Source organism: Canis lupus, chromosome 1 (assembly GCF_003254725.2).
Source record: "Canis lupus dingo isolate Sandy chromosome 1, ASM325472v2, whole genome shotgun sequence".
Lineage (NCBI taxonomy): Eukaryota > Metazoa > Chordata > Mammalia > Carnivora > Canidae > Canis > Canis lupus.
This window is the reverse complement of record NC_064243.1, coordinates 97857080-97882619: the sequence shown is the minus strand read 5'-3', so window position 1 is coordinate 97882619 and position 25540 is coordinate 97857080. Positions and strand designations below refer to the sequence as shown.

The window sequence follows — 25540 nt, the reverse complement described above, 5'->3', positions numbered from 1 at the left end:
AGTACTTCCCGAGTGTCCGAGTCATCGACCGGCCACCTGAGGGAGCGAGAGACACGCAGGATGTCCCTCTGGGACACATCCCAGGCCGTGCACACCGCGCAGCCCAAAAGGCCCTCCAGGCGCACCCCTCTGTCTATCCCCTCTTCCTCGACGTTCGCTGGGGACACGAGCTGAGAGCAATTCAAGCAAATCACAGTGAACTTTATTTCAAAAGTCCCTGTTGGGGACTGAAACAATAGACAACCTGGAGACGCTTCTCAGGCCTTGAACTTTCATCACGGGAAGCCTGAAACGGTCTTCGACCAACAACCTCCCATTAGAGAGATGTTGAGGCAAAATGTCGCCCTCAGGCACTCGAGCAAGCAGTGTCCTTTGTACTCCCCGCCCCCCTTGTCCAGTCATTCGACCAAGTCTTTACAAGATTCTCACTCATGGCTCAGATGCACACTCTGAATGAGCCGTCTTGGGGCCACCGATAGAAACATGACACTTGGAAACATTATCTGGTCTCAAATCTGCAGTCAGTTCGGTACCACTTGGAACTCCCTGGAGTCCAGCAGCACATGGAGGCAAATTAGCCCCAACGTAATTGGGGAGGACTCGTGGTAGAGGGAGTGACAGAAATCTCTGGACCCTGATCTCTGAGCATTCCTGCAGTGACCTCTGAGAATAAACCACCTGTGGACAGGGGTCACGGGTCTGAGAAGAGGGATGACCTCCCAGCCATCACAGAACACGGGTAGCAGGGGAGACACGGGGCTTGAGCGCTGGGGAGTCTCCCTGCCGTGCACTTGGAGGTGTGTGGTGTGAGGTTAGGAGGTTTGCGGTGCCAGGAAATAGCCCTCATCTCCCAAGGCACCAGCAAGAGCTGTGACGACGGGAGCTTCTTCCACAAATATTAAAAAGTTGAGTCCTTTTCTACTGCCACTGAACATCCGGGTATTCCAACAGAAGAGGGAGCGAGCTCCAGACTGCTGCTGAGCCACCTACAATATCCCCAGGAGTGCCCCGTGGGCGCCCGCGGTGTAAGGACGGCCTGCAAGGAACCCTGGCGGGTGCACAGTCTGGAACAGCCGCACCGGGGACCCAGGCCGGTGCACAGCCGAGGACCAGCCCACCGGGAACCCTAGGCTAACAGGCTGCGTCGGTGGAGGCGGGAGGACCCCTGCGAGTGCTCCGGGTCGGGTCTGGATCCTCCGCCAGGACAGGGCCTCCGTGGAACTCGGGGCTCGGGGCGCGGCGGGTGCAGGGCACCTGCAGCAGGACGCGGGCGGCCGCTGAGCAGCACTGTGCACACGCGAGGCCTCGGGCTCAGGGGCACTTGCCCGCGTCCCGAGGAAGGTTACAGAGGGCACGTCCAGGACGTGATGACCGCGAGGGCTCACTTCCCGAGCGCTGGCTTGGAGGGGACCCGGCCACAAGGAGTGCGGGGTGCGGGAGTCCCGGTGCCGGCCCGAGGCGCCCTGACCCTCTGGTTGGCCTCTCCGGCAGGGACTTCTGGGGTCCCCCGCACGTGCCCCGCGCCTGCCCGCACCCGCACGCGCACGCGCACGCGCACCGGGGACGGGACGCCTGGGCCCTGGGCCCGCCCCCAACGGCTCCCCGCGTTCGTTAGTCGGTTCGTTGTGGGGGAGGCGCGCATGCGTGGGCGGGGGGGGCGGGTCCTGACGGCCGTGCGCGGGGGGGGCGGGGGGGGCGCGGGGCGGCCTCGTGCTCCCGCGGTGGGGCGTGGAGGGCCGGGCGTGCTCCCGGGCTCTCGGGGGTAGCCGCCGAGGGTGGTGTTCCGTGCGCGGCTGTGCGGGTGCGGGTGGTGTGGCCCTCGGCGCTGGCGGCGTGGACGGGACGGGCCGGGGCCGACTCTCTGGAGGTTCAAGGTGTGCGCGCCTGGACCCCGCGGGGCTGAGGCCGGTTCCTGGGGTCGGCGGCGGGGCCCGGGGCGGCCCGCGGGTCTGGGGTCTCCGCTCAGGGGTGGGGTCCTGGCTCAGGGGTGGGGGTCAGCGTTCAAGGCTCGGGGCGGCCCGCGGGTCTGGGGTCTCCGCTCAGGGGTGGGGGTCAGCGTTCAGGGGCCGGGGCGGCCGCAGGTCTGGGGTCACCGCTCAGCGGTTGGGGTCTCCCTTTAGAGCCTTGGGGGTCTGTGGGTCTTGCATGCATGGGTCCATCCTCGGGACCTGAGGAGCTCGCGTTTCTGAGGTCTGTGCTTGGGGATTTGGGGCCTTAGGGGCCCTTTGGGTCTGTGGTCCGGACGTCCTCGGGTTGGGGGTCCTGGGTTGCATCAGGGTCTCTCGTCCGCGCTCCGTCGTTGGGGTCCACCCTCGCGGGTCTCGAGGGCCGTAGGGCGTCGGGTTGGGGTCTGCTCTCAGGGGCCTGGGGAGCCTGCACCTCTGGGGTGCGTTCGGGTGTGTGGGTGCTTGCGGGAATGGAGTCTGCGCCCAGGGCTTTGGGGTATCAGGCACCTCCGGTCTGGGGTCTGCGTTTGGGGGTCTGGGGGGTCCTCGGGCCTGGATTTAGCCCTTGGGAGTCTCGGGTTTGCGCCGAGGGTTCCGGGTTCTCCCGCAGCCCACAGGTCCCCCTCTGTGTCTCAGTGTCGTGAGCCGCGGGACCTGGTGCGGTGCGTGGGGGGGACCTGGGTGGCGGTGGGGCGAGCCGTGGCGGTTCTGCTGTGACCGTAGGGCTGCAAGGGGAGTGGAGCACAGGTAGGGCTCGAAGGCGCTGTCAGGTGGGAATTGGTAGGTGCATTCTGTGATGAGGGGGCGGGTGTGGAGCCTGTGCGTGTGAAAGCCGGTTGAGGGTTGTTTTGGAGGGAGTTAAGGTCAGAGTGCATACGGGCTCAAGGAGTTGGTGGTTCGCTGTTTGGGGGAGTATGATGCATGTGGATTTCCCCCCATGACTTGGGGACCTGTGTGAGTAACGGCAAATTCGGGAAGATTATGTGCATGTGAGGAGGGGCGTGTTTGGAGAGGTGCCTGCCTGTATTCGTTTAGGTATACTGGTTTTGTATATGTGGGCGATGTAGGGGGATCATTTGTGTATTAAGAGCTTGTTGCATGGTTCTGTGTATTCCATTTTCTGATTGTCAGGAGCCCTGTTTGTATTTTGGTGTGCAGAGGGAAAGCCAGTGACTATTTTGTGGCACTGGCAGATGCTTCATATGCCAGTGTGATGTGGTTTTGTATGAATCTGTATCGTCCAAGACGGAAGAGTTGATTCTGTGTGAGAATTCAGGGGTGTGAGGTCATGTAGGTGCAGGTCACGTGGTGTTATAGGTGTATGTGAAACAGGGTGTGGGTGATGTGTTAGCATAGTTGTGTACCGGATTATTGTAGGTATAATTGGGGCTTGTGGAGGGATGTGTGTCTTTATTCGAGGGGCATGGTCATTTGAAGGAGTATTTGCTGGGGCCATGTGTTTGTACTTTTAGGAGGGAGCCATTAGGCTTACTTATGTATTTTGGGAAGTGAGTAGGTCTGTATCTGATGGGGAGATAGGGCTCTGTTTATAGGGGAGTGGGAGAATTATATTTCTGTGTATTAGAAGTATGTGATATGGTTATTCGTATTTGCAGACGTGAGAGCTGGCTGCTACTCATCAGGGACAGTTTGGCATTTGGAAGTTGCTTCATGAACGGATTGCTGGAGATGTTCCTATGTGTCTTGTGTATATAGGCTGGTTTGTGTATATATATCCGTCACCAACTGCATGAATTATCAAAGTTTATTCATAGGGCATGAAGTTGTTAGGAGTATTTAAAGCGTATTTCTTTGGATAAGACTAGTGTGTTCTATATGTGTCTGATAGGTCAGAATGAGGATAAAAATGTTCACGTATGTTCAGGAGAATGATATGTGTGTATATATGAGTGTATGTATAGACATGTGGTTTTTGTGTGTGTGTGTATCTGGGGTGTGAGTTGAGTTTCTACTCAGGGTACAGGTGGACTGTGTGCACATATTTGCATGGAAGGGGATGGGGTGTGCTAGAACTGGCTCATACTAACTTGGGAAGGTCAGTGGCGCATATCTATTCTAATTCTGTTTAGTGATGTTAGATAGGTAGCTTGAAATTAGTCATGCTGGGAATATTTATACCAGGTAAAAACCTCAAATGAAAGTTTTCCCCACCTTCCTCTGAGAGCCTTTATTAAGCATTTACCAGCACACCACTGGTGTGTTTGTGTCTGTCTGAAGCAGGCACCGTTGGGTGTGTATATGGGTGTCTCTGAATTGTGAATGGGGCATCCAGAGCTTTGGGTCCTTGTGTGTGTGCATTGACTCTGGTCATTTTGAACCATTGCGTTACTCCTAATCAGGCTGGCCTCTTCTTTAAGGCCAAAGAACCCCCCATAAATTTGATGATTTCCAGTTCTTCATGCAGATGGGTTCAGAGGCATCTGTATGTTAGGCAAGTGGACACTCCTCCAGCATTTATGGTCTTGGCATTTGGGTCCCAAGATGGATAGGCCTGGTGGACTGTGGCTGTGCAGAGCAGAACTTTTGCAAGTATGTTGGGTGGCACGTGTCAGGTTGTGTGACAGACAGTATTCAGAACATTGTAGGGATTCCTAGACAGAAGGCCAGAGGGCATGCTCTCCCAGGCAAGCCCTTGCAAGTCACCTTGGCAGCTATAGGTATAGCTCTCTTTTCTGGAACATGATTGGTAGGCAAGGACACCCTCCACACAGGGTCCAGGAGGTAAGAGTCTGCAGAACCACGTGCCCAGGGTGGTGGGGAGTATTGGGGATCACTAGTTGTCCACCAGCCTGCCTCAGTGGAAACCTGAGTCCTCAGGGCTGGGCAGGACCTCTAGGGGTCAGTGAGCTGACAAGGCCGGAGGTGGAGAGGCTTTGTCCATGAGTAAGGGCTGGGGGCTGAGACCACAGGCTGGATGTTCTGGTCTGGGTAGGTATGGCGTTGATGTTCCCGACCCATTAGAAATGCTCTCCTTTCTCTTCTGAAGGTTCAAGATGCTCCTAGGGCTGGGAAGCTCATCACAGTTTCATGTTTCTCAGAGGGGATGACCCTTTCTCTCTGTCCATGTGGAGCTGCAAACCCACCAGAGGGAGCCGTGTGATTCATGTGGTCACCAGCTGACCACATAGCTGCCTCCTGCCTCCCACCTCCCTTGGACAACCCACCCAGCATTTCTGGGCCTTTGTTATGGTGAGTCTCCTACTGGCCTTTTCTCCCTCATGGTGAATCTCTTTCCTCAGGGAAAGGTGCCATCATCACTTCCTTGAACCGCCTCTCTTCGTACGAGTGGATTCCTAGTGACTGTCTCCTTCATAACCTGTCCCCAATAAAATGACAGGACTGTGTACTAATCATACATCTCAGGTCACAGAAAGCAGGATATCGGGAGCAGGACAGTTAGCACTGAGTACTTATAGATGCTTGAAGCGGAGGTCACTACCTTTTTGTGGGCTCAGCTTTTGAGTGGTTACTTGTAAAGCAAAGTGGGAGCTTGGGGTCAGAATTCTGAGCTCAGGTCTTTGTGGAAACATCCACACTGGGTATCAGCAGGTTGTCATGCTGTAGGCCGTGTAGACAGCACCTCTCGTCATGAGGTTGGAGCTCTGTGTACATGTGTGTGCCAGTGAGGTGCAGGGTGTGTATGCGCTGGGCTTGTGTGAGTTCCTGTGAATATTTATGGTCTTGTGGGACGTTGATGTGGGTGTGTGGAGTGTATATCGCACAGGTTGAGTTGTGGTGTGAGTTCAGAGTGTTTAATGAGTCATTATATGTTTGAGGATTGGGGGTTGCTTAGGTATATGTGTTTGGGGCATGAAAGGTTGCAGGTGTGTGTATTTATGTAAGGTATCTAGGAATTTGATGAATTTTAAAGTGTTCTTGTGTATTTTGAGGGGCTTGAAGTGTTGGAGATACATATATAGGCAAATGGATATATATAGGCAAGTGGATATATATATATTCATATATATGAATATATATATATTTTTTTTTTCATTCAGGTTTAAGATGATCTGATGAGTACTTTTTTTTCTGGAGACCTTGGTTGGGGACAGGGGTTGGAAGGATTGTTGTGTGTGTGTGTGTGTGTGTGTATTTCATGTTTGGAAGGAGGTTGGGGAGAAAACATGAATCAGGATAAACGGGTATGGGGGGATCCTATGGGTCTATGTTTGGGGTATGCGGTGGTTTGGCATAATAAGAATGTGTAGGGATTGCGTATGTGTGATTTGGGGGCAATGAGAGCTGTGAGTATACAGTTGGTGTGGCATGGTGTGTGTGTGTGTGTGTGTGTGTGTGTGTGGCTGGATCTGCATTTTGAGACTTGTGAATATGCATATATGCGTTTGAGAAGACGCAAGGTCATGTGTTTTAATGCTTTGTGTGTTAGATTTGTGTGTTTGAGGCTTCAGCACTATATGTGTACTCACCTATCTTGTCAGGGTAAGAATTTAGGGAGTGGAGAGACTTGGGAGATTTGGGTTGTCAGTGTATATAACTGTTGTGTTGTTGTTGTGTCTATAATTGGGGTGTTGTGAGCTGTGTGTCTATAATTGGGGGGGTGTAGACAGATGCTATTTATAGGTTCTCAAGAGGGAGACCGGTATGTGTTTGTATCAGGGTGGTGAGGTTATTGTTTGTTTTGGGGAGTATGTAGGAGAGGTAGGAAACCCCATGTGTGTCCGTTTGATGGTATTTATGTGTTTGAGCTTTGGAGGCATTGTACATATGTGGACATTCACACTCCGGTATATTTGGGAGTAGGGGATCGTGTTTAATATTAAGTATGTGAGTTTGGTTTTAATGTAGTCCATTATTGTTGAAGATTTGTGTGATTGATGGGGGAATGATACGGTGGGGGAATGGATTTTTGTGGGCTATGAGGATGTGTGTGTTTAAGTGTTTGATTAGTGGGGTATGATTGGAAGTGCATTTTTGCATCAAGACCATGGCTGTAATTTTATTGGGATTGGGGGTGTATGTCTGCTTGGGGCACGAGGGTTCTGGGTACACAACCAGGCATCTGATAGGTAGAGAGTTTGTGTGTTTGAGGATGTGTGGAGCTCCATGGGGCTGTGTGATAGTGGCTCACCGTGACTTGGTGGAAAGGGTTTTGGCCTGGGAGGGACCTGGGGCATATTGATGACTGTGAGAGCCTGACCCTTGTTTGTTATGATCTGTTGTTCACACTCATGTTGTCTCTTCTCTAGGACAGCCATTCCCCTAGGATGGTCTGTGGTCCTCTTACGCTTACCTGGACAGGTCTGGGAGTATCACATCTGGTGGCTGGATGCAGGGTGGGGCTGACACCCCACAGGAGTGGGTATCCTGTCCTCAGTGGGGTGGCTAGGAGGTCAGGGTTTCTCCTCCAGGGCATCACATTTGATCAGTCCTCTCCAGAATGTGCGAACACAGCTGACCCATTGGATAGACTCTGCCAGGAGAGTAGTAGACCTGAGGACAGTTCCCGAGAGAGAAATCTGGTTTCTTCCTTGAGTGGCTCCCACTACAGGGCCCTTCTCAGGTCTGGCCCTGCTGACTGTCCTGCCTGCCCATATGTCCTACCGCACTGTGTCCTTGGGTCACACCAGCACGAGGCCCCCTGCATGTCAGTTCTCACTGTCCTTCCCCACTCTGCCCTGCTGCCCATCCCACTCTCTCCCCTGACACTGTGTGTGAGTCACCTCCTCCGGTGGGGGGGGATCCCTCTTCCCCATGATCTCACACCACCTTCCTGCCTCTCATTTCCCCTCCTTAGCACCCACTGCTCTCAGAACAAACTCCAGACTCCTCAGTGTCCTTCCCAGGCACCATGTGGTCCAACCCCCTCTCACTGCCTGCCCCTCTGCCCTTGGTCATGACCCCCCAGTGCAGCAGCCTTCTTTCTGTTCTTGCAATGCACCTTGGGGCCTTAGCATTCTCTGTTTCCTCCTGCTAGAATGCTTCCGGAGCTCTTTAAGGAGTGCCTTCCTGACCGAGCTCTGCCCTGTTACTCCCTTGGCCCTCATCCTGCTTCAGTATCCTGCAGTGTTGTGCTCTCTCAAGACTAACGTGAGTATTGTATCCCTGGCAACTGGTAACCATTGGCTCATGAAAGACTCAGGCCATCCATGAGAGGGTGAGCTTCACTGTCCACTCTGTCAACAGGACCTGTGAGCCTGCTGCCTCGTGGCACACATGTTCTTTAAGGATGGGACCACTGAGTCTTCATTACCTCCTTCCAGGACACATCCAAGGCCTGACCACTGTCTGCTCCTATCACTGTCAGGCAGAATAAATTAAGCCAGGTAACACAGGACACAGGGCACCCTGCAAAGTTCCAAACACAAATGTTGTTCAGGGAAGAAGTAAACTCCTATGGCTCATAGTTCAAGTGCAATGAAACAGGCATGAAATATAAGTTAAAATTATGAGTGCCTGGTGATCTTTAGAATGCAGCATGTTTCCCGTGACCCAGATATTGACAGCCAAAACGGTTGAGGGAAGAGTAGACCCAGCGTGAGTGCCCAGCTGTGTTCATCAGGCTCCATAGAGAATGTGAATTTGCATCACTTAGTTTCTAGCAGGTGGGCAGCCACGGTGGCGCAGCGGTTTAGTGCTGCCTGCAGCCCGGGGTGTGATCCTGGAGACCCGGGATTGAGTCCCATGTCGGGCTCCCTGCATGGAGCCTGCTTCTCCCTCTGCCTGTGTCTCTGCCTCTCTCTCTCTCTCTCTGAATAAATAAATCTTAAAAAAAAAATAAAATAGTTTCTAGTAGGTACCAGGTACTATGAGGAAAACGTTTATATTCATGCTTGCCGAATCCATAAAAAACCCCGCTAGGTGGGTACATTATCGTTCCACTTCTCAGGTGTTAGAGGTGAGTGGTCATGACCAAGCACTTTGCATGTGCCAGAATATCAGCCATACTGGTTAACACATCCCAACAAACTAAACATAACCCTTATCAATGCATCTGGATGCGATGTGGTGAAGATGCAAAATACATCCCAGTAGTAGATGAGCAGTGCGAAACACTCCCACCATTTTAACAGGTGTGAGGCAATATCTCATTGTGATTTTAATTTACATTTCCCTGACAATTAATAATGTTGAACAACTTTTCCTATATTTGTTGGCCATTTGTAGGTCTTTGGAGAAAGGTCTATTCAAGTCCTTTGTCCATTTTTTTTTTTTTTTTGAGTTCTTATTGTTGAGTTGAAGGAGATCCTCCTATTTTGGACATTAACCCCTTTTCAGATATGTAGCGTTCAGGGGGTCGGGGCGGCCCGTGGGTCTGGGGTCACCGCTCAGGAGCCTGGGATCCTTGCTCAGGGGTTGTTGGTCAGGGTTCTGGGGCCTGGGCCGCCCGCACGTCTTGGGTCACCGCTCAGGAGTCTAGGGTCCTTGCTCAGGGGTTGGTAGTCAGTGTTCAGGGGTCCCTGGCCACCCCGGGCTCCAGGCGCCTGTGGGCCCTGGGTTCACTGTCTGGGGTCTCGGGTGGTCAGCAGGTCCCTTTTCGTGTCCAGGTGTCTTGGTCCGCGGGTCAGCTGCAGGGGTGGAGGCACCCTGGGAGTGGGGTGTGGAGGCTCTACTGTGCCTGGGGGGGATGCTGCGAAGGGAGTGAGTACAGGAGGGGTGGCTGTGGAGTGGAGCTGTAACCTAGGACTGCTGTAGGTAACCCCTAGGTTTGCGGGACCACGCGCGGGGAGTCGTACCTGTATTATCATTGGTAAGTCCTTGCTCACAGCCCGTTAAGTGTGTGCACTTAGCCCTACACTGTGTCATGGGGGGAGCTGGTTGGTAGTTAGAAGCCTTTGCCAGCGCCGTACCCGTGTTCTTATGGGACCTGAGGTGGTGCGTGGCTGTGTTCCTTGCGAGTGAAAGGACTGTGTGGGTGTGCGTTGGTTGTGGAGATTTAGGGTTTATTTAAAGATGTCAAGGTGGGTCTTGTGTTTGGAAGCAGGGGTTGTGGGTGGTCGTGTGCACCTGGAAGGGTGTCGTGGGTTCGTGTCTTTGCAGTCTCCTGCGCCCCCGGAGGACCCATGGGCCCTGCGTGGTTTTGCACACATCCTGTTTGAGAGTCTGCTGAGAATCTGTTGACATGAATTCCTACTTTTGAGGTTTATTTGTGTTTTTACAGAGTTGGAGGGAATCTGACTAGTGTATCATCGTCCTGTGTGGGTTGCTGATGTCTCTGTGATGGTTTGGGGCTCAGTGGAAGTCCGGAGTGTGTTTTTCTGCGAGTAGATGGGGTTAAGTTTATTTATAGGGTTTGAGTTGTAACTCAGGCACGTTCAATGTGTTTGGGTGATGTGTTTGTGATTTAGGGCCCTGCCCCCTGAATGTTTGCAGTTTGCGTGTAGGGTCGGGTTAGGAAGGGTTAGCTGCTCGTGCATACTGGCAATGTTGGGGAGGGTGTGCCTGTTAATCTTGGTGTAGGGGCTGCTTATTTTCTATGAAAATGATAAAGGTAATGTCGTTTAGTAGGGACTCTGGGAGCCCTCAGGCATTACCCCTCACTCTGGTAGAAGCATTGCTGACTGCTCCAGCCACCCGGTGGATGAAAAGCTGCCACCACCCGGGACTCTGGATCTTCTCCAGTCAACTTTGATTCAAAACCACTCCTCCCAACTTACTCCCCTCCTTTATAAAAACAAGTCCCTCTCTCCTTCTCTGCACTTGCCTGTAGGTCGCCATAGTTGGCATGTTCTAGATTGCACTTCCTCTGCTATTCCTGAATGAAGTTGTTTTGCTCGTAAAATGACTAGCTGTTTTACTTTTAAGGCTGATATTTTGAAATGTGGATGGATCCTTTGTCCATTTGGGGCATGCTGTCTGGTTACATGCATTTCTTTTGTTGATTTTCAGGAGCTGTGAGCACATATCTGGGGATGTGAGGGCAGGTCTGTGACTATTTTATAGGATTGGTAATATGTCACGAGAAGATGAATGTGTTGTATGGTGTGGGCTTCATCTGTATTCTGGAAGATGGTAGAGTTATTTCATAGAGTGTTTGAGACTGATTATGTGTATGTGAGTAATGTGAAGCTTTATATCTATTTGAGGGTATAAGGTATGTTTTCTTATTTGTAGCGTGCTGGGTAATTTGGGGTATATTTGGGGGTTGTGATAAGAAATGTGCGTTTGTGTATTTGTGAAGCAAGGAAGATTGGATGAATATTTTTGTGGTATGTATTTGGATTTTTCATTAGGTTATTAGTACATATCTGGGAGTATTTTTGTACTGATAGAGTAATGGGATTATATGTTTATGCAGGAGAGTTGCAGAATTGTATTTGTATGTACTTGGGATATGTAATATGGTTTTTTTTTAGCAATTTTAAATGCTAATTTTTATTTACTGCTAACTGTGCAAAGGATACCAATTCAATACTGTGCAGTAACACAGTTACATAAATCCAGTATCAAACAATAGCATATGGGATAAATCTAAAGCAGAGCACCATGTGCCTTTGAAACTGATTATCACAGAACATAACTTAGTTCGGACAATTCTTAAGAACCTGAAGAGCTCTCTCATTTAATATTTAGTTATCCAGAAGCAACTGCTCTTGGTTTTGTTTTTTATTTTCCAGAAAAAAGTGAAAGTTATTTCAGTTCTGCACGGTTTAGTATGTGTGACATCTGAACCAAAGAAATAGTTTGTATGATTTATTCCTTTTATCAACTGGAACCATCAGCTAATACAAAGTTGACAAGCTGGCTGACAGGAAAGAAGGTGGAAGTTTGAGACCTTTAAATTGGGACTTGGAAGGGTTTTACATGCATTTATAAATGATGTGCTAGAGATGTTGTGTTGTAGGAGTGTATACTGTTTTGTATGTACATTTATCAGCACAGGGGTGAATTATGTATTTTACTCATAGTGTTTGGGGTTTCCAGGAATAGTCAGTGATTTCCTTTGGAGAATGCTAGGGTTTTTGTACAGTTTTAGGAATGTTTGGGGATTGTGGTGGTAATGTTGTATTCTAGAAATGTGAGGAATGATGTGTAGCGTTTTGGGTGGTGTCTGTATTTAGAGTTGGAAATTGTGTGTGTGTGTGTGTGTGCGTGTGCGCGCGCGTGTTCATGGGTGTGCGGGGGTCACAAGTGTAGGGTACAAGGATTGTTTTGTGCATATCTGAGTGTGAAGGGGGATTGTATATTTATAGCTAGTTCATGAGTGTGTATGTTAGTGGGTTCAGGGATCTGCTTCTATCACTTCTGGAATGTAATGATTGAAGAACTTGGTGGAGTTGCTTCTATACATGCTTTCAGTGTTTGTGGGATAGTCTTCTATGGATTTGGTAAGTTAGATTGGGCTGTGTAAGTATTTGGGTTCATTGGTGACTTATGGGATGTGTATTCTACAAGATGTGGGTGGTTCAGTGTGTGTATTTGGAAATAGTCTGTGTAGGTTGTGTATGTGTTCAGGAATTGTAGAGTATGTGTTTTAGAGTTGTGAGATTGTGGGAATATTTTTGGGTGGTTATGAAACAACCATATATGAGGTATTTTTTGAAGCTTGTATTTTTAGGCTTTCCAGTTGTAAACTTTTGGGTAGTGTGTTAGGTTTTGTTTGTATTTGGGCATGTTTGTGTCTATGTAGTTGTAGGTGAGGCATGTGAGCAGGATTTTGTCTGTAAAAATCTAGTAAGACAAGGTTTATATGTGTATTCAGGGTGCAAGTAGCAACTGTATGTATGTGTTCAGATGTATGGAAGATTTGTACGTTCTGAGATATGTTCTAGAGATATGTAGTGTAGTTTGTATATTCAGGGTAAGAGATCAGGGTATTACTTGGGGTACAAGTGAGTGGTGTGTGTACATTCATATGAAAGGGGATAGGGCGCACTGCAACTGGCTTGTACTAGGTTGGGATAGTTAATGGTGCATATTTCTTCCCAATTCTGTGACATCAGGTGGAATTAGTCATGCTGAGAATATTAACAGCAGGTAAATTGTTAAATGCCACAATCACCTTTACAATATACCCCTAAAGAGCATTTTATTAAACATTTACCATAATTTACCACTGGTGTGTGTGAAGCAAGGGTATTCAGGCATTGGTGGGTATGTGTAGAGAGTCTCTACGTGAATTGTGAGCAGGGCATCATCTATGGCTGTAGGCCCTGGCATGTGTGCCTGGTCATTCCAAATCATTGTATTGCTCCTAATTGGTTGGTCCGTTCTTTAGGGCCAAACAACACCCCCAGTAATGTTGGTGATTTTTGGCTCCTCCTCATGCAGATGGATTCACAGGTGTCCGTATGGTGGGCAGGTGGACACTGCTTTAGCATTCATGTCATCCGATAACCCCAACCACACCTTTTACTTGATTCTCATACACTAAGCCAATACTTCTCCTGACCTAAATCATCCCAGGATTAGGCACCAGGCAAGGAGAGACAAGCCCTGTAGCCTAAATCCCACCAGAACTCTCTAAACCAGGCAGTCCTACATTGTTCATTCTGCCCTGCCTTGTCTTTCCTGTGGACACTCCCATAAAGAATCTGGCATAGGCTTTCTCTTACTCCTGCTTCTGCCTCCTGTCCAAACATGGTGCTTCCCTATGGCCATGCATGGTGTGCTGTGCCCTCCTGTTTGGGGAAATGCAAGTAATGAATTCTGCTTTCGATAGCATTGGTGCTTGTCTCATCATTCAGTCACCTCCATAAATTAAATCCTGGGCATAATTTTAGAACAGTTTGCACAACCAGCAGCATGATTCAGTGTTCAGTGGAGGCGGCTTACCTCTGGACTGCTCTCAGCTTCCCAACCAACAATTACCACGGGGTAGGTTCTGGCACTACCAGCTGGTGGCACAGTTGTACATAGGCTGCTACCACTGTGTTGTGTCCTCTGTATGCTGCCCGGGCATTCCGGCTAAACTTGTTATAGCATCTTAAAGATAGTTATTATAGTATAGGTCTGCAAGGGCTGTGACTCCCTAGTTCATGCTTTTCTCAGGAGGGTTGATCCCATCAGTCTTTTTTCTGAGATCTACATGCCTAGCTTCTGGGCTGGGGACCCCAGAGATTACTAGAATAATGGGCCAACATACAAGGCAGAGGCTTCCTCCAACGTGAGTAAGGCGAGGCTTCCTACACTAGACTGTGTTGGAATATGAATTTGATCATCAAAGCCAGCAGTAGTAGGCCACTGGGTTTTTTTTTTCCATTTCTATTGAAGTATGATTGACATATAACATTGTTTCAGATGTACAGTGTGATGATTTGTTACACATATATAGTATACAGTGGTTGTCAGAAGAGGATTAATTAATACCTCCATCAATTCACATCAGTTTTTTCCACAGTTAAACCATTTAAGATCTACTTCTTGGCAAGGTAATATGGTGCTGTAAATTAGATCCCCAGAACTTACTTGTCTCATAAATGAAAGATTATATCTTTGAGTAACATCATCCTGTTTCCCCCACTCTCTATCTTCTGGCAACCACCATTCTGCTCTGTTTCCATGAGTTCAGCTTTTTTTACACTATATGTCTAAGTGAAAACATACAGTATTTGTTTTTATCTGACTTAGTGTAATGCCCTCAAAGTCCATCCAAGTTGTTGTAAATGGCAGGATTTCTTTCTCTTTCATGACTGAATAATATTCCTCTGTGTGTGTGTGTGTGTGTGTGTGTGTGTGTGTGTGTGTGTGTCTATTTACTGTGTAATTGTTGACGGGCACTTAAGTTGTTTCTGTGTCTTGGCTATTGATAATAATGCTGCAGTGAATATGGGACTGGAGATATCTTTCTAACATACTGATTTATTTCCTTTGGATGTATGCCTAGAAGTCAGATTGCTGGGTCATATATTAGTGCTATTTTTAAAAGATTTTGAGGGGATCCCTGGGTGGCGCAGCGGTTTAGCGCCTGCCTTTGGCCAAGGGTGCGATCCTGGAGACCCGGCATCGGGTCCCACGTCGGGCTCCCGGTGCATGGAGCCTGCTTCTCCCTCTGCCCGTGTCTCTGCCTCTCTCTCTCTCTCTCTGTGTGTGTGTGACTATCATAAATAAACAAAAATTTAAAAAAATAAAATAAAACATAAAAGATTTTGAGAAACATTCATATTAGTTCCCATAGTGGCTGTACCAATGTACATTCCCACCAACAGTGCACAAGGGGTCCCTTTTCTCCACCTATCTTTTGTCTTTTTGATGATAGCCTTTCTAACTGGCATGAGGTGTTACCTCATGTGTGTGGATTTTTTTTCTTCTTTTTCAAATTTTTATTTAAATTCTAGTTAGCTGGGCACCTGGGTGGCTCAGTGCTTGAGTGTCTACCTCAGGCTGTGATCCCGGTGTCCTGGAATCAAGTCCCACATCGGGCTCCCTGCAGGGAGCCTGCCTCTCCCTCTGCCTGTGTCTCTACTTATCTTTCTGTGTCTCTCATGAATAAATAAATAAATCTTTAAAAATAAATAAATTACATGCATATAACATCCAGTGCTCATCACAAGTGTCCTCCTTAATACCCATCAGTTGTCACTGTGTTTTTTATTTTTGTTTCACTGATGATTACTGATGTTGAACCTCTTTTCATATATCTGTGAGTCATTCACATGTCTTTTTTGGAAAGCTGTGTATCTAGGTCCTTTGACTATTTTTTAATTGGGATGTTGGGGGGCGGTTGTTACGGAGTTGTATGAATTCCTCATATATTTTGGATACTAACCCTTATTTCTCTAGGTTCTCTTTTCATTTAGTTGAATATTTCTTTGCTAATGCAGAAACTCTGATGTGTCTATCTTTTTATGATTTTGTTGCTGGCTTTATTGCTAAAACCAGTGTCAAGATTATTTTTCCCTATAGTTTCTTCTAGGAGTTTTGCAGTTTCAGGTGTTATATTTAAATTTTTAATCCATTTCTAGTTAATTTTAGTGAATGGTGTAAGATAGGGATCCAGGTTGATTCTTCTGCATGTAATTGTCCAGTTTTTCCAACACCGTTTCTTGAAGAGACTGACTTTCCCCCATTGAGTATTCCTGGCTCTCTTATCAAATGTTAGTTGACTGTATATTTATGGATTTATTTCTGGGATGTCTTCTCTGTTCTGTTCTGAATATTCATGGATTTATTTCTGAGATGTCTACTGTGTTCTGGGGTGTCTTTTAAATGCCAGTACCTTACTGTTCTGATTACTGTAGCTTTGTCATAAAGTTGGAAATAAGGAAGTTTGATATATCCAGATTTGTTCATTGTCTATACTGCATTGGGCTTTTCTGACTTCATACAAACTTTAGGATTTTTTCTATTCCTGTGAAAAATGCCATCGGGATTTTGATAGGGATTGCATCAAATATACAATGGCCTTGGGTGGTATAGATATTTTAATAATGTTAATTCTCCTGGTCCATGAACCTAGGTTATCTTTCCATTTGTGTGTTTCTTCAAATTCTTTGATCAAAATCTTACTGTCTTAAGTGTATATAGATCTTTCACCTCTTTGGTTAAATTTATTCCAAAGCACTTTATTGTTTTCGATTCTATAGCAGGTGAAATTATTTTAAAATTTCTTTGAATAGGAGAGCAGCCCCCGTGGCGCAGCGGTTTGGCGCCGCCTGCAGCCTGGGGTGTGAATCTGGAGACCCAGGATCGAGTCCCACGTTGGGCTCCCTGCGTGGAGCCTGCTTCTACCTCTGCCTGTATCTCTGTCTCTGTCTCTGTCTGTCTGTCTCTGTGTGTGTGTGTCTCTATGAATAAATAAAATAAAATCTTTTAAAAAAATTTCTTTGAATAGGAGTGGGGAGAGTAGATGTTCTTGTCTTGTTCTTGATCTTAGAAGAAAACTTTCAGCTTCTATCATTGAATGTGATGTTAGCTGTGGGCTTGTCATAAATGACCTTTATTCCTTCTACACCCAATTCATGAATAGTTATAGTAAAAGGATATTTTGTTTTGTCATATGTTTTTTTATATCTGTTGAGATCATATAATTTTATCTTTTTATAAATGCTTATTAATTAAAATTATTGAGTTTCATATGTTGAGCCTGCCTTTCATCTCAGGGATAAATCCCCTTTGATTGTGGTATATGACGCTTTCATTTTTTTTTTTTTAATGCAAGCCTGCCAAACTAGTCTTTTTCTTTAAGATTTTATTTATTCATAAGAGACACAGAGTCATAGACGTGGTCAGGGGAAGATGCAGGCTCCATGCAGGGAGCCTGATGTGGGACTCAATCCCAGAATCCTGAGCCAAAGTTGGATGTTCAACCACTTGTTCAACCACCAGGTGTTCCTGGTGTGTGACACTTTTAATATGCTGTTGAATTTGGTTTGCTAGTATTTTGTTGAGAAATTTTGCACCTATATCCATCACAGATATTGGTCTAAGTCTTCTCCTCTTTAGTGTTTCTTTTCTTTTTCTTTCTTTCTCTCTTTCTTTCTTTCTTTCTTTCTTTCTTTCTTTCTTTCTTTCTTTCTTTCTTTCTTTTTGTTTCTAAATGTTATCACATTTTTTTTGTATATTTTTTTTGTATATTTTTTTTTTATTGGAGTTCAATTTTCCAAGATAGAGTATAACACCCAGTGCTCATCCCATCAAGTGCCCTCCTCGGTGCTCATCACCCAGTTACCCCATCCCCTCACCCCCTTCTGTAATCCTTTGTTTTCCAGAGTTAGGAGTCTCTCATGGTTTGTCTCCCTCTCTATTTTTTCCCACTCAGTTCCCCTCCTTTCCCTTAAAGTCCCTTTCACTAGTTCTTATATTCCCCGTATGAGTGAAACTATATGATGATTTTTCAGAAGGGCTTCTCTTATTCACCTGATCAGATCACTCACTCTGATACCCAAACCGGGCTTCTGAACCCGGTTTGGGTATCAGGGTAATGCTGGTCTTATGAGTTTGGGAGCATTCTGTCCTCTTCAGTTTTTTTTGAAGGCATTTGAGAAAGATTCACATTTAATTCTTCCTTAAATGTTTGGTAGAATTCACCTGGGAAACCCTGGGTCCTGGGCTTTTCTTTATTGGGAGGTTTTATATTACTGATTCAATCTCCTTACATGCTATTAGTCTATTCACATCTTCTGCGTCTTTTTTAAAATTATTATTTATGATTTATGATAGTCACACAGAGAGAGAGAGAGAGAGAGAGAGAGAGGCAGAGACATAGGCAGAGGGAGAAGCAGGCTCCATGCACCGGGAGCCCAACGTGGGACTCGATCCCGGGACTCCAGGATCGCGGCCTGGGCCAAAGGCAGGCGCCAAACCGCTGCGCCACCCAGGGATCCCTCTTCTGCGTCTTTATGATTCAGTCTCGGATGGTTGTATGTTTGTAGAAATTTATCTGTTTCTTCTAGGATATCCAGTTTGTTGGTGTATAATAATTCACAGAAGTCCCTTGTGATCCTTTGTATTTCTGTGGCATCAGTTGTAATATTTCCTCTTTTTTTAAAATTTTTTTTAATTTTTATTTATTTATGATAGTCACAGAGAGAGAAAGAGAGGCAGAGACACAGGCAGAGAGAAGCAGGCTCCATGCACCGGGAGCCCGACGTGGGAATCGATCCTGGGTCTCCAGGATCGCGCCCTAGGCCAAAGGCAGGCACCAAACCACTGTGCCACCCAGGGGTCCCTCCTCTTTAATTTCTGATTTTGAGTCTTCTCTCCTTTTTTCGTAGTCTGAGTAAAGGGTTGTCAATTTTGTTCATCCTTTGAAAAATCAGCTCTTACTTTCCTTGAGCTTTTCTGTTGTTGGTTTTTTACTCTGTTTATTGCTGCTCTCAACTTTGCTTTTCCCTTCCTTTTTCTGACTTTGGGCATAGTTTTTCTAGTTTCTTGAGATGTGAAATTAGGTTATTTAATATCTTTGTTCTTAATATGGACATTTTATCATTATAAGCTTTCCTTTTATTTTTTTATTTTTTTAAAGATTTTATTTATTCATGAGACACACAGAGAGAGGCAGAGACACAGGCAGAGGGAGAAGCAGACCCCATGCAGGAATCCCGACGTGGAACTTGATCCGGGGTCTCCAGGATCACGCCCTGGGCTGAAGGCAGCGCTAAACCGCTGAGCCACCTGGGCTGTCCTATAAGCTTTCCTTTTAGAATTTTTGTTGTATCCTTTAAGTTTCTGTAAGTTGTGTTTCCGTTTTCATATGTTTCAAGATACCTTGTTTTCCTTTTGATTTCTTCTTTGCCTCATTGGTTTTTCAGAAGTGTATTGATTTCCACATTAGTTTTCCAGTTCTCCTGTTACTGATTTCTAGCTCCATTAACATTATGGTTAGAAAAGATGCTTGGTATGAGTTCAATCTTCATCAATATGCTAATAAGTAAGACTTCTTTTGTGATCCAGCATATGATCTATCCTTGAAAACATTCCATGGGCACTTAAGAAGAATGTGTATTCTGTACCTGTTGAATGGAATGTTCTGTATACATCTGTTCGGTAAATTTGGTCTAAAGTATGGTCAATGTCTCTTATTGTTCGTTTTTGTCTGACTTCAACAATGGAAGGGGTATTGAAGTCTTCTGCTATTATCGTATTGTGGTCTATTTCTCCCTTCCAATATGTTCATATTTGTGTACTATATTAAGGTGTTCTGATGTTGGTGTGTGAAAATTTATGATTGTTATGTTCTCTTGAGGAATTGATACCTTCATCATTATACAGTGACCTTCTTATTCTTAGTCTTCCATTACAGTGTTTGAGTTAGTCTATATATCTAAGTATAGCTACTCATGTTCTCATTTGCGTGGATTATTTTTTCCATCCCTTCACTTTCTGTCTAATGTGTGTCTTTGAAGCTGAAGTGAATCTCCTATAGGCAGCGTATTGGTGGGTCTTTGGCGGTGGGAGGGGGTGTCTTTTTTTAAATCTATCTACTCTGCCTTTTTTTTTTTTTTTTTTTTTTGGAGAAGTTAATCCATTTACATTTAGAGTAACTACTGATAGGAGGGAATTCCTAATGCCATCTTATTAATTGCATTCTGGCTGTTTTATAGCTCCCTGTTCATCTCTTGCTGTCTTTTCTTGTAAACTGATACTTTTTCATAATGGTGTGCTTTAATGCTCTTCTTGTGTTTTGTGTATCTACAGTAGATTTCTGCCTTGTTAACATGCGGCTTACCTAAAACATCTTACAGATGTATCAGTCTATTTTAAGCTGATAACTTAATTTCAATTACATACAAACCTCTGCCCTTTTACTCATCACACTTCATGTTTTTGGTATCAAAAAATGCATCTTTTTGTTTTAGGTATTCATTAACAAATAATTCTAGCTATTGGTATTTTTATAGTTTTATTCTTTAACCTTTATACTATAATTATTTTCACAATACCATATTACATTATTACTCTATTTTAAATTTGTATACTTACCTTTACCAGCATGTTTTATATTTTCACTTTTAATTTTGTTAAGTAGTACCATTGTGTTTCAACTTTAATAACTTCTTGGGGTACCTGGGTGGTACAGTCAGGTAAGCATCTGATTCTTCGTTTTGGCTCAGTTCATGATCTCAGGATCTTGTGATCAAGCCCACTGTCAGGCTCCACACTGAGCATGGAGTCTACTTGAGATTCTCTCCTTCTGACCCTCCCATTCATGCTCTTTCTCTCTTTAAAAAAAAATCTTAAGGGCAGCCCTGATGGCGCAGCGGTTTAGCGCCGCCTGCAGCCCGGGGTGTGATCCTGGAGACCCAGGATCGAGTCCCATGTCGGGTTCCCTGCATGGAGCCTGCTTCTCCCTCTGCCTGTGTCTCTGCCTCTCTCTCTCTCTCTCTCTCCCCCCCCTCTGTGTGTGTGTGTGTGTCTCAATAAATAAAATCTTTTTAAAAAATCTTGAAAAAGAATTGTCAGCATTTCTTATGAGTAGGTCCAGTTTATTTGTTTTAAGATTTTATTTATTCATTCATGATAGACACACAGAGGCAGAGATACAGGCAGAGGGAGAAGCAGGTTCCTTACAGGGAACCCAGTGTGGGACTCGATCCCGGGACTCCAGGATCATGCCCTGAGCCGAAGGCAGATGCTCAACATCTGAAACATCCAAGAATCCTGCACGTCCCATTTAGATCAATGCCCTCAGCTTTTGTTTTTTTTTTTTTCTTTTGGAGAAAATATTTATCTCTTGTTCACTTCTGAAAGCCATATTTTCTGGGTAAAGTATTTTTGTTTGGCAGTTTTTTCTTTCTGCACTTTGAACTTGTCATCTCACTCTCCTGGCCTACAAGATTTCTGTTGAGAAATCCACTGATAACCATTTTAGGAGGTTCCTTTATATATGAGAGGGTTTTTTTTTTTTCCTCTTGATGCTTTTAAAATTCTCTCCTTCCCTTCGATTGTAGACAGTTTTATTATAATGCATCTTTGAGATCATTTGGGGTTGTTATATTGATGTAATAGCTTCATGAAATTGTATGTCCAAATCTCTCCTTAGGTTGGAAAGTTCTGAGACTTTCCATTTTTTCTTGTTCTTTCTTTTCTTTTTTTAATTTAAAGATTTTATTTATTTATTCATGACAGACGCAGAGAGAGAGAGAGGCAGAGACACAGGCAGAGAGAGAAGCAGGCTCCAAGCAGGAAGCCCAGTGTGGGACTTGATCCCAGGTCTCCAGGATCACACCCCAGGCCGAAGGTGGCGCTAAACCCCTGAGCCACTGGGGCTGCCCTTGTTCTTTCTTTCTTTGGCTTAAAAGGTAAATTGTTAAATTATTTTAATTCCAGTGTAGTTAACATACAGTGTGGTATTCATTTCAGATGTACAATATAGTGACTCACAAATTCGATATATTACTCAGTGCTCATCAATATAAATGTACTCTAAAACCCCATCACCTATTTCAACCATCCCCCACCCACCATCACTTTGTTCTCTAGTTAAGAGTCTGTTTCTGGGCTCTTTCCCCCCAATTTGTTTATTTATTTTGTTTCTTAAATTCCACATGTGAGTGAGATCATTTGGTATTTGTCATTCTCTGACTTATTTCACTTGGCATTATACTCTCTGGATCATCCATGTTGTTGCAAATGGCAAGATTTCATTCTTTTATGGTTGAGTAATATTCCATTATATGTATATATAACTTCTTTATCTGTTCATATATCAATGGACACTTTGGCTGCTTCCATAATTTGGCTATTGTGGATGATGCTGCTATAAACATTGGGGTGCATATATCCCTTTGAATTAGTGTTTTTGTATTTGGGGAGTAAACACCCAGTAGTAGAATTACTGCATTTTAGGGTAGTTCTATTTTTTATCCTCGTGTTTTCTTTTTTTTTTTTTAATTTTTATTTATTTATGATAGTCACAGAGAGAGAAAGAGAGAGAGGCAGAGACACAGGCAGAGGGAGAAGCAGGCTCCATGCACCGGAAGCCCGACGTGGGACTCGATCCCGGGTCTCCAGGATCGCGCCCTGGGCCAAAGGCAGGCGCCAAACCGCTGCGCCACCCAGGGATCCCTATCCTCGTGTTTTCTTATTGTGTGTTCCAGAAGCCAATTTCTTAGATTTAGGGTTATAGTTAGGACTATAACTAGGATATGTGCCTGTTATTTTTCAGCTCAATGATCTCTCTAAAGGATTAGGGTTGGGTTTAGTGTTAGGGTTAGGTTTAGGACTTAAGTTAATAAGTTTAGGTTTAGGGTTACAGTATGAACCTGGTATTATGCTGTTCAGTGATCTCTCTAGAGAATAAGATCCCAGAATTCTGCTTGGGTGAGAATAGACATGGCAGCCATCTACAAAACTGAGGCAAGGAGGGGATTAGGGACCCTAAGTATTCTTTAAATAGTCAAATTGGTCCTTCCATTTTTATGTCTACCTTCACATACATTTCCAGAAATACTATGAATTCTTAAATGTTTGGGGTCTTCTCCAGGATAAGTAGGCTGCTTCTCAGCTTCCTTATCATATGTTCAGGAAACTACTTTCTCATATCTAGGATTAGAGTTAGGGTTGGGATTAGGCTAGAGTATGTGCTGGTATTCTGCAGTTGAGAGACTTCTCTAGAGAATAAAACCCCAGACTTCTGCTGAGGTTATGATTAGGGTTTAAGGTTAGCCATTGGGGGTTATTGGTTAGGGGTTAGGAATTAGGGTATGTGCCTGGTTGTATCCTGAAATTCAGAGACCTCTCTGGAGTTCTAGGCTTTGTGTTTAAGTTAGGGTTTAATGTTAGGGGTTAGGGATTAAGGGTTATGGGTTAACTGTTATGGATTAGGATTAGTGTTAGAGTTCAAGTTTGGGTAAGGATATGTGTCTTGTATTTTGCAGTTCAGAGAACTCTCCACATGGTTAGGGTTAATGTTAGGGTTATGGTTAAGGTATGTGCCTTATATCCTGCAGTACAGAAATATTTTCAGAGAATAAAACCGGAGACTTCTTCTAGGGTGAGAATAGACATGGCAGCCATCTAAGGTAGTTCTATTTTTAGTTTTTTGAGGAAGCTCCCTACTGTCTTCCACAATGCCTGCACCAGAAAGGGTTCTTTTTTCTCCATATCATCTCCAACACTTGTGTTTTGTTTGTGGTTTTGATTTTAGCCTTTCTGACAGGTGTGAGATAATATCTCATTGTGCTTTTGATTCCTATTATTTGTTGAGTGTATGTTGAGCATCTTTTCATGTGTGTGTTGGCCAGCTGTATATCTTTGGAGGAATGTCGGTTCATGTCTTCTTCCCACTTTTAAATTGGATGATTTGGGGGTTTTTTGGTGTTGAGTTGTATAAGTCCTTTATGTATTTTGGATACTAAGTCCTTATCATACATGTCATTTGCAGGTATCCTCTCCCATTCAGTAGATTATCTTCTAGTTTTGTTGATTGTTTCCTTTGCTGCACACAGATTTTTATTTTGGTGTGGTCCCAATAGCTTAATTTTGCTTTTGTTTCCCTTGCCTCAGAGAGATGTCTAGAAAAAAAGTTGTTATGGCCAATGTCAGAGAAATTACTGCCTGTGCTCTTCTCTAGGACTTTTATGGTTTTAGGTCTTACATTTAGGTCTTTTAGTCCATTTTGAGTTTATTTTTGTGTATGGTGTAAGAAATTAGTCCAGGTTCATCCTTTTGCATGTTGCTGTCCAATTTTCCCAACTCAATTTGTTGAAGATCTTTTCATGTTTAAATTCAAAAATCTATACTATTAACTTCCCATTCTTTTCCCTCTCCACACCTGGCAACCATAATTTTTTCTGTGTTTGTGATTTTTTACTTCTCTGTGTATACAGTATATAAGTGGAATTTCAAAGTATTTCTCTGTATTTTATGACTGGCTTATTTCATTTAGCATAATGTCCTCAAGGTTTATCATGTTTTAGAACATTAGAGAATTTCCTTCCTTTTTAGAGCTAAGTAATATTTTATTTTAATTAGATAGATAGATAGATAGATAGATAGATAGATAGATAGCACATTTTGCCTATCCATTCATTAGTTGATGGACATGGGTTATCTTAGATAATGTGACCAATGCTGCTATGAACATGAGTGTACACATATCTCTTCCAAGAACTTGCTTTCATTTGTTTGGGGTATGTTCCCAGAAATGCAAGTGTGCTGGGTCCTATGGTGATTTTTATTTTAACTTATTGAGGAACTTTCATACTGTTTTCTACAGTAGCCATACCATTTTACATTCCAGTAGCGCACAAGCGTTCCAGTTTCTCAAGTTCTTGCCAATGCCTTTTTTTTCCTACAGTAGCCATCCTGATAGGTGTGAGGCAGTATCTCACTGGAGTTTTGCTTAGCATCTCCCTAATGATAAGTAATGTTTGCCATCTTTTCATGTGCTTACTGGCCATTTGTATATCTTCTTTGGAGAAATTCTTTTATTATTATTATTTATTTATGATAGACAGAGAGAGAGAGAGAGAATGGCAGAGACACAGGAGGAGGGAGAAGCAGGCTCCGCACCGGGAGCCCGCCGCGGGACTCGATCCCGGGACTCCAGGATCGCACCCTGGGCCAAAGGCAGGTGCTAAACCGCTGAGCCACCCAGGGATCCCCAAATTCTTTTTTTTAAAGATTTATTTATTTATATATTTATGATAGACACACACACAGAGAGAGAGAAAGAGAGAGAGAGAGAGGCAGAGACACAGGAGGAGGGAGAAGTAGGCTCCATGCCGGGAGACCACCGTGGGACTCGATCCCGGGACTCCAGGATCATGCCCTGGGCCAAAGACAGGCGCTAATCCACTGAGCCACGCAGGGATCCCCCCTTTGGAGAAATTCTATTCAAGTCATTTGCCCATTGTTGAATGTTTGTTGTTGTTCTTGTTGTTGAATTTTAGGAAATCTCTATTCTGGATAGTGATCCCTTATCAGATATATGATTTACATATTTTTCTCCCATTCTGTGTATTCCCTTTTTACTTGGATAAGCAAGATGTGGATAGTCTCTTAATGTCAAAATGTGATTTCACTCATACATGAAATTTAAGAAAACTTGTGGGACATAGGGAGAGGGAAGGGAAAATAAAATAAGAAGAGAGGCATAAATAAATAGGGAGCAAACCATAAGAGACTCTCAGCTGTAGAAGATAAACAGAGTTGCTGAAGGGGAGGTGGTTGGGGGGATGGGGTAACTGGGTGATGGGCATTAGGGAGAGCCCTTGAGGTAATAAACACCA

At 44.9% G+C, this 25540-nt stretch overlaps 1 long non-coding RNA gene across 21 annotated transcripts in view; it reads left to right on the top strand.

Moving 5' to 3' along the window:
* The first annotated feature begins 1712 nt into the window (after positions 1–1712).
* LOC112644877 (uncharacterized) overlaps positions 1713–25540 on the top strand; it is a 60674-nt gene continuing 36846 nt past the window's right edge. For 4 of the 21 annotated variants that reach the window (XR_007401340.1, XR_007401312.1, XR_007401323.1 and 1 more), the window contains exons 1-6: positions 1716–1874; positions 4954–5156; positions 7180–7488; positions 7903–8015; positions 8112–8251; positions 21435–21607. This is a non-coding gene — a long non-coding RNA (uncharacterized LOC112644877). Of the gene's footprint in view, positions 1875–3884; positions 4689–4953; positions 5157–7174; positions 7489–7902; positions 8016–8111; positions 8252–21434; positions 21608–25540 lie in introns of those variants that run through there. The other 17 variants (XR_003126837.3, XR_003126835.3, XR_003126832.3 and 14 more) reach the window with 12 other exon arrangements.